Source organism: Oxyura jamaicensis, chromosome 1 (genome assembly GCF_011077185.1).
Source record: "Oxyura jamaicensis isolate SHBP4307 breed ruddy duck chromosome 1, BPBGC_Ojam_1.0, whole genome shotgun sequence".
In the NCBI taxonomy this organism is placed as follows: Eukaryota; Metazoa; Chordata; class Aves; order Anseriformes; family Anatidae; genus Oxyura; species Oxyura jamaicensis.
The window spans coordinates 190,309,558-190,319,329 of NC_048893.1; positions in this window are offsets into that span (position 1 = coordinate 190,309,558).

The window sequence follows — 9,772 nt, forward strand, 5'->3', positions numbered from 1 at the left end:
CCTGGTTAAACTCTTCTCCACATAATACAGATGACAACTGTCTAGAAAGCACAGCTGAACATCATGTTCACAGAAGGTGCCAAGCCAGTTACACGTAAATGTTTATACTCAAAAGCAAGTTTATTCTTTCATACACTCTCTGCTTGGTGCGTAAGACAATCATAATCTAAACTGCAAGGAACGTTTAATCATTGAGTCATCAAGGAGGTTACTCAGTGCTTTACAATGCTTGGGCAAGTTCCTCTACTTCACATACATAAACAAACATGACTATATGTACTCCCTTCTTTTCTCAGGTGTTTCATTGTTTCGCAACTTGAATAACTTGTCTTGAGGAAAGTTAATTTTTAACAGAAAAATGCTCTTAATGCTTTCTGACTGGCAGTTTCGGCATTACATTAAACCAACACAGGGTGCTTGTTCATAGGCCACCTGCAAAAATAAATAAAGCAATGAGTATTGTTTTTCCTGTATTTGCAAAGAAGGTCTGAAAAGTCACACCCAACACAAAAGGGCTTGGCTTTTGCTTAGTGATAACAGCATGGCCACAGTTTTCCCTCTTCATGTATTGTATCTTTAGTGGAAAAGCAACTGGAATAGGATCATCACAGCAGAAATCCAGTAAGTGATGAGTGCTCACTGCTGATCCTTTCCCCTCAGTCTCTGCCAGGAGCCTAGCTAATGTGGGATTTAATGTGGGATTTTGTCTTGTACCTCATTGCAGCTTCCCACCCTCCCACAGCCCTTGAGAGCTCTCAATAGCACCTCCCCAGCACTCTCTTACACCATCTATAACTCCTCATAATGCATGTAATTTCTTAACACTTTCCCATACTGTGTTTAGGTTACCAGCCGGGTAATGCCGTGCGGTGATGGGGTGACCAGACAGCTGGCCCCACAGCCCAGGCAAGGAATGAATTATCTTCCCTCTCTCCTCCAGTAACAGGGGTTTTCTCCTCCAGCCAGCTGCTATTTTCCACAAAACCCCTAGGAACTTCAGTGTCTTGGTTCAGCTTGGCTGAAGTTGGCCACTACATTCAGCTGTTACTGTGGGAGCAGAGGGACACACAAACAGAAAACAGGATCCCACTTGGTCAGCCTGAAATAATTTTCTTAGTGTTTTCACTGAACATCCTTCTAAATTTACACTGCACATATCTATTTGGTTTTGTAATGCTATATTCCCCCTGCTGTTGATCAGAGTTTGGAAGGGGAGGCAAGGCAAGGCAAAAAAGACATATGAAACCAAGGAGAGAGCTAACCCACGCTTGTCTTTCCATTTGCTTCGTATCACAAAGAAACCATGATAGATAGTTTCTTGGCCAATTTATAGTTAATGCTTTTTTAACAGCTGTATTTTAAAAAGATCATAAGATGGTGATGATGAGACTGGATTAGGAAATGAGGAAATTATGCATCCTAATGCAATGTGTTGCTGAGACACACAAAGTGTCTGTAGTGGGTTATCCTGAAAAGTCCCTGCTCATTTCTCTGCTTGCAAGATCCTGGATTCCCAGAATGTGTATGGAAGTGCTTTAGCTACTACTAGGGCTTAAACCCATTTCTTTCTCTTCCCTTTCAGGTGAGCAGCCTATCCCCTGTGCTTTTGGGTGACAGGCAGATAGATACCTCTGTCTTCAAAAGCCTCAAAAATACTCATCCTATGGCATGTAAGGATCTGGTGCGTTAAAAGCAGAGGAAAGATATGCATCAGAGCTTGTCTATGAAGAAAGAACTTGTTACCTGGATGTGCATAGTTCTTCCTTCCACTCAGTGGTAATTTCATGCCTTTGCTGTTAATTGCTCAAATTCTGATAACAGAAGAGCAAGCTGCAGACCCAGTATTTAAACACTGAGAACCAACACACTCTTTGAACAGCTTAATGAAATTAACCTTTTCAAACTCTGGCACTTCAGCATGCCAGACCCATACCCCAAGCAGGGCACTGGCACTCAGTACTGCCATTGCCGCAGGTCTCCGAGGGCTACAAATGGAGGCAAAGACCTTTGCAGAATGACCAGTCTTAATGACACACATCTCAGGGACCCTGCCAAGCAAGTCCAGCACACCTATTTTGTAGACAGGACCTGAGGGTTTGAGATATGAATTCTGTTGTTCTGTCTGGGAGAAAGAGTTTTTTCATAGTCTGCCTACATTACTTAATTAAAGCAGTTGATGAGGGGGGGCCGGGGGGGGACACCGTGGGCAATACAGCTTCCTCACAATGCAAGCTTTAAAACCATCAGATGAAAAGTTAGCACAGGCTGACACAGAAAATGCTGATTCTTGCAATACACTGGCGCTAAGAAGCTCAGGGCAGGGCAGGCGTCCCGTAGCAGAAGGCCTCAGGGCGCTGACCACCACCAGCGTCCAGGCCGCCCAGGGCTGGGCCAGGAGGTGCACGGCTGCCATCCAGTGGCCACTGCTCCTTAGGCATCTCCTGAGGGTTAGCAGCAGATCCCTGGGATGGATTCAGGGCCAGGGCCAGGGGCAGAGAAACGGGAGAGGCCGTGGGGATGTCCTCCAGCCCCGCCGCCTGCCCACAGCAGGCCCCGCTGCTGGGTAAGAGCGGGTTTGATACAGACAACACAGCTCCTCAGGGGCTCAGCGATATTATGCACCTCATAATTTTGTAATTATTATTTCACGTAAAAGTGTTGTAAAGCAAGAAAAATCTGCAAGGAGAATGACAGATTTGATAACGCAAAAGCTTTGTTAAGTCTAATTAGTACCATAATTTCAAATAAAGTAAACTGAATGGTGGGTTTACCAAAATTCTGGTGATTCAAAAACATGTAGAAAATAGAGTACTAGAAACTATGCCCTGAAGGACTGAGTACCCTAAATTGTCATCAGGTACTTTGGGAACCAGTAAAAGATGTTTTACTTTAGATTTAGAAAGTAACACTGATTAAGCTGAAAAATCAGTATTTGAAATTGAAGGTGTTTTGTGGGGAAAAAAAAAAAAAAAAAAAAAAGACCTGTTAAATGTCATTATTAAACAGAAATTGGTAATAAAGGTGAAAAATACATAGTTTACAAAGACCACTGGAGAATATGAGAATATTTTTAAAACTGTGCATGTATATGTAGTACAAATATATATGCATTTTATTTCTAGCTATGTTTCAGACTATCTTCATTAATTTTATAAGCACTGCTTTTGATTTTCTCTCAGGAGTACAGAGGAAGTGATTCATAAAATGAATAGGTTATTTAGGGTATTATAGCTTAGGTTATTGTATTTTTCCAAGCAGTTGAACAGAGTATTTAACACTTAATACTACTGCAAACTGAATTACTGTAAGAAAACCAGGCCCTTAGTACAAATGAAATACTCTTTGTTCAAAGAAGCAAGGAAAAGTTACATTGATGTTAGAAAGAGATGAAACTTCTACAGGCATGTTCTGGAGCAAAATGCTGTGAGTTAATAAATACGGAGTGTTTGTGTACAGAGTTTGTGTGCAGACATGGGCAGAAACGTCACACAGATGTGTATTTTAACAAGCATATAATATGGAAAGAGAATGATTACAATAAAAGAAGTCTTTTTCATTTCCAATAGTGATTAACTCCTTCTTCCTTTCCAGGATCACAATGCAGCCTGTGTAAATCATTACAAGAGGACAGGCTTTAATTAGAGAAAAGAGCATGCCAAAATTCAAGCACATATTTAAGTAACACTACTTCTGATATCTTTTGCTTTGTCAGAGTCCTAGTGGCAACATCTGTGTTCCTTATGACCATAGAAATGTACTGCCATAACAAAGCTCACACAAACTGTGGCCATTCCTCAAGTACTTGGCTGAACAAATGTGCCTTCACACCAAAGTTCACAAACTGTTATAAACAATTTTTTTTTTGTTGTTGTTGGTTGGTTGGTTTGTTTGATTGATTGATTTTTTTATCAGCTTAGACAAGCATCAAAATATGTTACACGTTACATTCAAAATGAAGTTATCAATTTCTTGTGCCCAGTAGAGAATTCTCCATATAGAGAAAAAGAGGTGAAGTGCAGTGCTAAGTTTCTATAAGAAAGTCTAGGAGGATGGTAGCAGCTGGGCAGTAAGTACCTAGTAGACTCACAGGACTGAATTAACTCGTGGGAATATGTGGGAAAATATATCAAACCCTGTACTTCAGCAGTGTGGACTATTCAGCAGTGCATTAAACAAGCCTGGACCCCACCATGTTTCTTCCTTGAGTGGTCCCCTCAAGTCTCATCCACATAGCTAAAGCTCTCAATGCACTAACCCTTCTGCCTCTGATCTTGAACAGGTTATTCACAGGTGCAGATTATATGCAGTGCCAATAAAAGGAAGACGGCTAAATAAACTGCTAATTGCACAAAGGAAAATAGGTCACTATTTTCTCTATTTTTGATTATGTTGTGGGATATTTCTGAACATCAGGAAACATTTATTGTGATGTTAACTGAGCACTGGCACAGGTTGCCCAGAGAGGCTGTGAAGTCTCCTTCCTTGTAGATGTTGAAAAGTCCTCTGGAGATGATGCTGGAAGAACTGCCCTAGGTGTCCCTGCTTGACCAGAGAGTTGGACCAGATGACCTCCACAGGTCTCTTCCAAACCTCAGCCATTCTGTGAGTCTGTAATATTTTGCATACACATATTTTGGTAAGAATTCATTTAGACTATGAAGACTAAGTTCTGATAATTAATTTCCACCAATATTTTGTGTCTGTGTGTCCTACTGGCTGGTTCTGAGCCTTCAAAGATGCTTAGTCATAAGGAAAATGTTAGTTTTTGCATTTTGGGGTGAGTTTGACTACTATGACCTCATCCTTAGAGCTTTAAAATAAGTGTGTAAGGAAGATAAGTTTATCCATAAGAAAGGATACTGAACTTTGCCTGGGAACATAGTGGCAATGAACAAGAATAAGGATGATATCTCCTAGAGCACCTACTTGGGATGGGGCACAAGGGAACCATAGATTTTAATAAACTGGGATGAATGTGCCTAGAAAGGCTAAATCTACTTTAGCATTTTGGTTCAGAAAAGCAGTGTGGTTTTGAAGCCAACCTCCTTATTATCCTCACTTGTCATGCATGGTTTCAGCTAGCAGAGCAGTTTGGGGCCACAGAAATCAGATTCCTGGTGGAGGATGCTCTGCCACAGCTGCCCATGCATTGACAGAGATATCAGGGTTTGAACCAAAGAATGGTCCTTTGGGCACTTTCCAAGCATATGGTCACAGGAAAGAGTTTTAGCACCAGAAGTCAATCCCAAGTCTCCTATGAATGCTTTGTCTGTGTGTAGCTAACAGTGGGAGTTATAAAACAGATGGATTTAGCCCTCTGGTAATGTTTCTATCAGCAACAGTTATATAAGTGTAATTGTGCATGACTGGAATTGTGCTGGAATATGTTTGTGGTGTTCAAGGCAAACAGATGAGTACACAGTCTGGGCAACTCTTCCCGACAAACGTGTGTGTTTATGTTTGCTGGCGGTAACCACAATCATCTAAATCAATATCATACGTAGGCCTTCATTCAATTTTATTTGCTTAGAAATTGCAAAATTAGTCCGTTTTTCAGCAACTCAACTGTAAAGTCTCTGGCAGGAGTAAACATCTAGTTTAACACACAAGTGCTAAGCAGTTAAAAAAAAAAAAAAAAAAAAAAAAAAGTAATAATGTGCAGGGAGGAGAAATAAAGGGAACCAAAGTCTGTGTGCCTAATCAGGGGGTATAGATACCCCACACAGCTTGCCTGCAGCTATCTGGAATATCACAGCTTCATTTCGGGGTCGTGCTTTGAAAGGTTATTCCCTGTCCAAAAGTCCTAGGAACAACACTGAGCTCTGTGTCATTATCCAAGTGTGGCAGTGCAAGCTGAATCCAACAACTCTGTTGGAAAATCAAAAGATTGATCTCTGTTTTACACAGAAGGGAATGACGCTGTAGAAAAGAGAAGTGACCGGACAAAATCTGTGTAAGAAACCTGACTGGGCATCCACATGTTCCTCCCATGTTCCCCTGGCCAGCCCCTAATCCCAGATTATCAGACGTTTCTTTAGAAGTTATTACTGGGTCCAAGATGTCACCTATTTCTTTTGGGAGTCACATCCTGTCTACTTTGCTCTACAGCCCTACAGCCTTCCTCACAGTACTTTTTATTTTATTTTATTTTATTTTATTTTATTTTATTACTCACAGAGTTCACACCCTGCCTAATTCATTACCAATCCCTTCTCTTTCTCAAGATTGTGTGTCACTTATTACTTTTTCCTTCCCAAGTGGTTTAGATCCATTTCCTGTTTTCCTTTGCAAATCAAACCCACGTTACTGAGAAAGCAGGAACATGACAAAGGAGGGCACTGAAGACTACTGCAGATGAGGACCTGAAGGTCTGTGGCAGAGGAAGGACATGGTGTGGTGGTTTTACTCAAGTGGGCGGCCGAGCTCCACCACAATTGTTCTTTCACTACCCCTCCTCAGAGAGAAACAGGGAGAAAATACGATGAAAAGGGCTCAAGGGTTGAGATAAGGATGAGGATATCACGCAGTAATTATCATGATGGGCAAAACAGACTCAGCGTAGGGAGATAAGATATATGACCTATCGCTAACAAGCTAGACAAGTGAGAAACAAAGGAAATAAACCAAAAGCACCTTCCCCCCATCCACCCTCTTCCACCTCCTCCCCCTGAGCAAAAGAATGGAAGCTACACTAATAGATTTTTGTCATCATAGGGTAATGAAATATATTCCCAGATTATCACGCAAGGGTGGGCAAGGCCATGGAGATGGTGTTCCAAGCGTGAAGTTATGTAGCCCCATTGAACTTCATCAGAGACATCAAAGGAGAAGCAGTTATTATAGTATCTTTTGATAGTAGAAGACCACAGCTGATATCAGATTTATCCCTTCCTAGCTAGAGAGGTAAATCCATGGAGCAGAATGCATATAACATTAAAATAATGAGTGAATTACTTGGAATGAGAAAAGGATTTTACATTGCCTCAGAACCACACTGTGATATTACTTTATGACATTGCACAGCCCTATCCCTTCAGATGAATGCTCTAAGTGGACACAAATCATTGTGTTTGTACCACTAGGGATATAGATGACCTCTTTTCTAAATCTTGTTCTCCTTCCCTTAAGTGTCTAAATAAATCCTTTTCACCAGAGATTTTCAGTCTTTGTTCATGATCACAGCTCTGAAAAGGCACCTTCTCTCACTCTGTGCTTCCTAGGTTGACGTTCCATGTGTTTTCCTCCCCAGAAAAATACACATCAGTACTCATTAAGGATATAGTTTCTGAAAACGTGTGGTATGTTTTCTCTTTCTTCTACTATAATTCGCTAAATAATCAAGATTCCTGTCCCTCTGATGGCCCACGTGGGCACTAGTTGCATGCTTTTGCCCCAGCTGAAGGACTGGGAGGGGGCACTCGTATTGATAAAGCAGAGAAGTGGACCACTGGAACAAATTGTACATGGAAATAGCTTATAATTTTGCAGATTTAAGGAACTATCTATGAACCAATCCTTGAAGTTAACATCCAGAAATCAGTCTATTCCTGAGGTAGCTGGGGAAAAATAAATAAATAAAAATGTGTAACTATGAGGGATTTCAGAGCAGTTAAAAAAATGTGGAACTTTGAAACTGTGGTGGTTTTACTCAGGTGGCAGCCGAGTTCCACCATGGCCGCACTCTCACTCCCCCTCCTCAAAGGGGAAGGGGTAGAAAAATATGAAAAGTGCTCAAGTGTTGAGAAAAGGACAGCAAGATCGCTCAACAATTATCGTGATGGGCAAAACAGACTCAGAGTAGGGAGATGATAAGATTTATTGCCTATTACTAACAAGCTAGAGATGTGAGGAACAAAGGAAATAAACCAAAAACGCCTTCCCCCTCATTCACCCTCTCCCACCTCCACCCCCTGAGCGGTGCAGGGAAATGAGTGAATGGGAGTTGTGGTCAGTCTATAGCGCTTCATTTCCGCTGCTCCTTCTTAGTCACTCTCATCCCCTGCGCCGTGGGGTCCCTCCTACAGCATGCAGGCCTTGGTGAACTGATCTGTCTTGGGCTGCCCACAGGCAGCAGCTCTTCAAGAACTGCTCCAGATATGGGTCCGCACCACAGGGTCCATCCCTCAGGAGTAAGCTGCTCCAACCTGGATCCCCCACAGGCAGCAGCTCCCCCCAGGCCCCCTGCTGCTGTGTGGTCTCCTCTCTACAGGCTACAGGTCCGGCCCGGAATCTGCTCCAGCAGGGGTCCTCCACAAACCACAGCCTCAGTCAGTGTAGGTCCACCTGCTCCACCGTGGTCTCCTTCATGGGCTGCATTGTGGAGATCTGCACTACCATGGTACTCCATGGGCTGCAGGGGGACAGCCTGCTTCACCATGGTCCTCACCACAGGCCGCAGAGGACCTCTGTTCCAGAGCCTGGAGCACCTCTCCCCCTCCATCTTCACTGACCTTGGTGCCTGCAAGGCTGTTCCTCACTCCTCTCACTCTCCCAGCTGCTGTGTGGTGCAGCGTTTTTTTTCCCTGTCTTAAATCTGCTCTCACAGAGGTGCAAAACAACATCACTTATTGGCTCAGCTCTGATCAGCAGTGGGGCCCTTACCAAACATGGGGCAGCTTCTAGATCCTTCTCACAGAAGCCACCTACATGGTCCCCTGCTACCAAAACCTTGCCACGTAAACCCACTCCAGAAATACGAAATCCAACATTAGGAGATATATCTGAGGTCAGTATGGAAAGTGAATAGTACGTGAACAGACAGATAAGCCTTAATCTGAAGCAAACTCACTGAAACAAGTATTATAAAAATCAGACAGAGAGCAGAAGTCCCCCCGCGGCCCATGGAGAGGCCCCTGGTGGAGCAGGCTGTCCCCCTGCAGCCCATGGGTCCCCCATGGAGCAGATCTCCACGCTGCAGCCCGTGGAGGAGCCCCCGGGGGAGCAGGTGGATGTGGCCTGGAGGAGGCTGCGGCCCATGGAGAGCCCCCGCAGGAGCAGGCCCCGGGCCGGAGCTGCAGCCCGTGGAGAGGAGCCCACGCAGGAGCAGGGGGTCTGGGGGGAGCTGCCACCCATGGGGGACCCGTGCTGGAGCAGTTTGCTCCTGGGGGATGGACCCCGTGGGACGGAGCCGTGTGGGAGCAGTTCCTGAAGAGCTGCAGCCTGTGGGCAGCCCCCGCAGGCTCAGGTGGGGAAGGACGGCATCCCGTGGGAGGGACCCCACGGGGAGCAGGGGCAGAGAGGGACCGTGAAGGAGTGGCTGAGACAAAGTGTCAGGGACTGACTGCAGCTCCCATTCCCCGTTCCCCTGTGCTGCTCGGGGGGAGGAGGTGGAGCAGGGTGGGGGGGGGGGGGGGGGGAAGGGGGTTCTAGTTTGGTTTTAGTTCTCATTAGTCTGCTAGCAATTAATAAATTACATTAATCTCCTAATATTGCCTCTGTTTTGCCCATGATGGTAACTAGTTAGTGATCTCCCTGTCCTTGTCTCAGCCCATGAGCATTTTATCATAGTATTTTATCCCCTGTTCTTTTAAGGAGGGTAAGTAAGAGTGTGGCATGGCAGAGCATAACTGCCCATCAGTGTGAAAATATCACATAGATCAATGCTGAAACATTTATGAGCTTGTAGTGTTGAGGAGAAACAGAAATGTCCAGAAATGTCTGTGGGACATTCTAGATCCATATCCAAATGAAAGTAAATTAAGTAGTGCCAGAGAAGTGATAATCTATACAGTTAATTTATTAACTTGGTCCCTGGCACAGGTTTGCCCTGAAC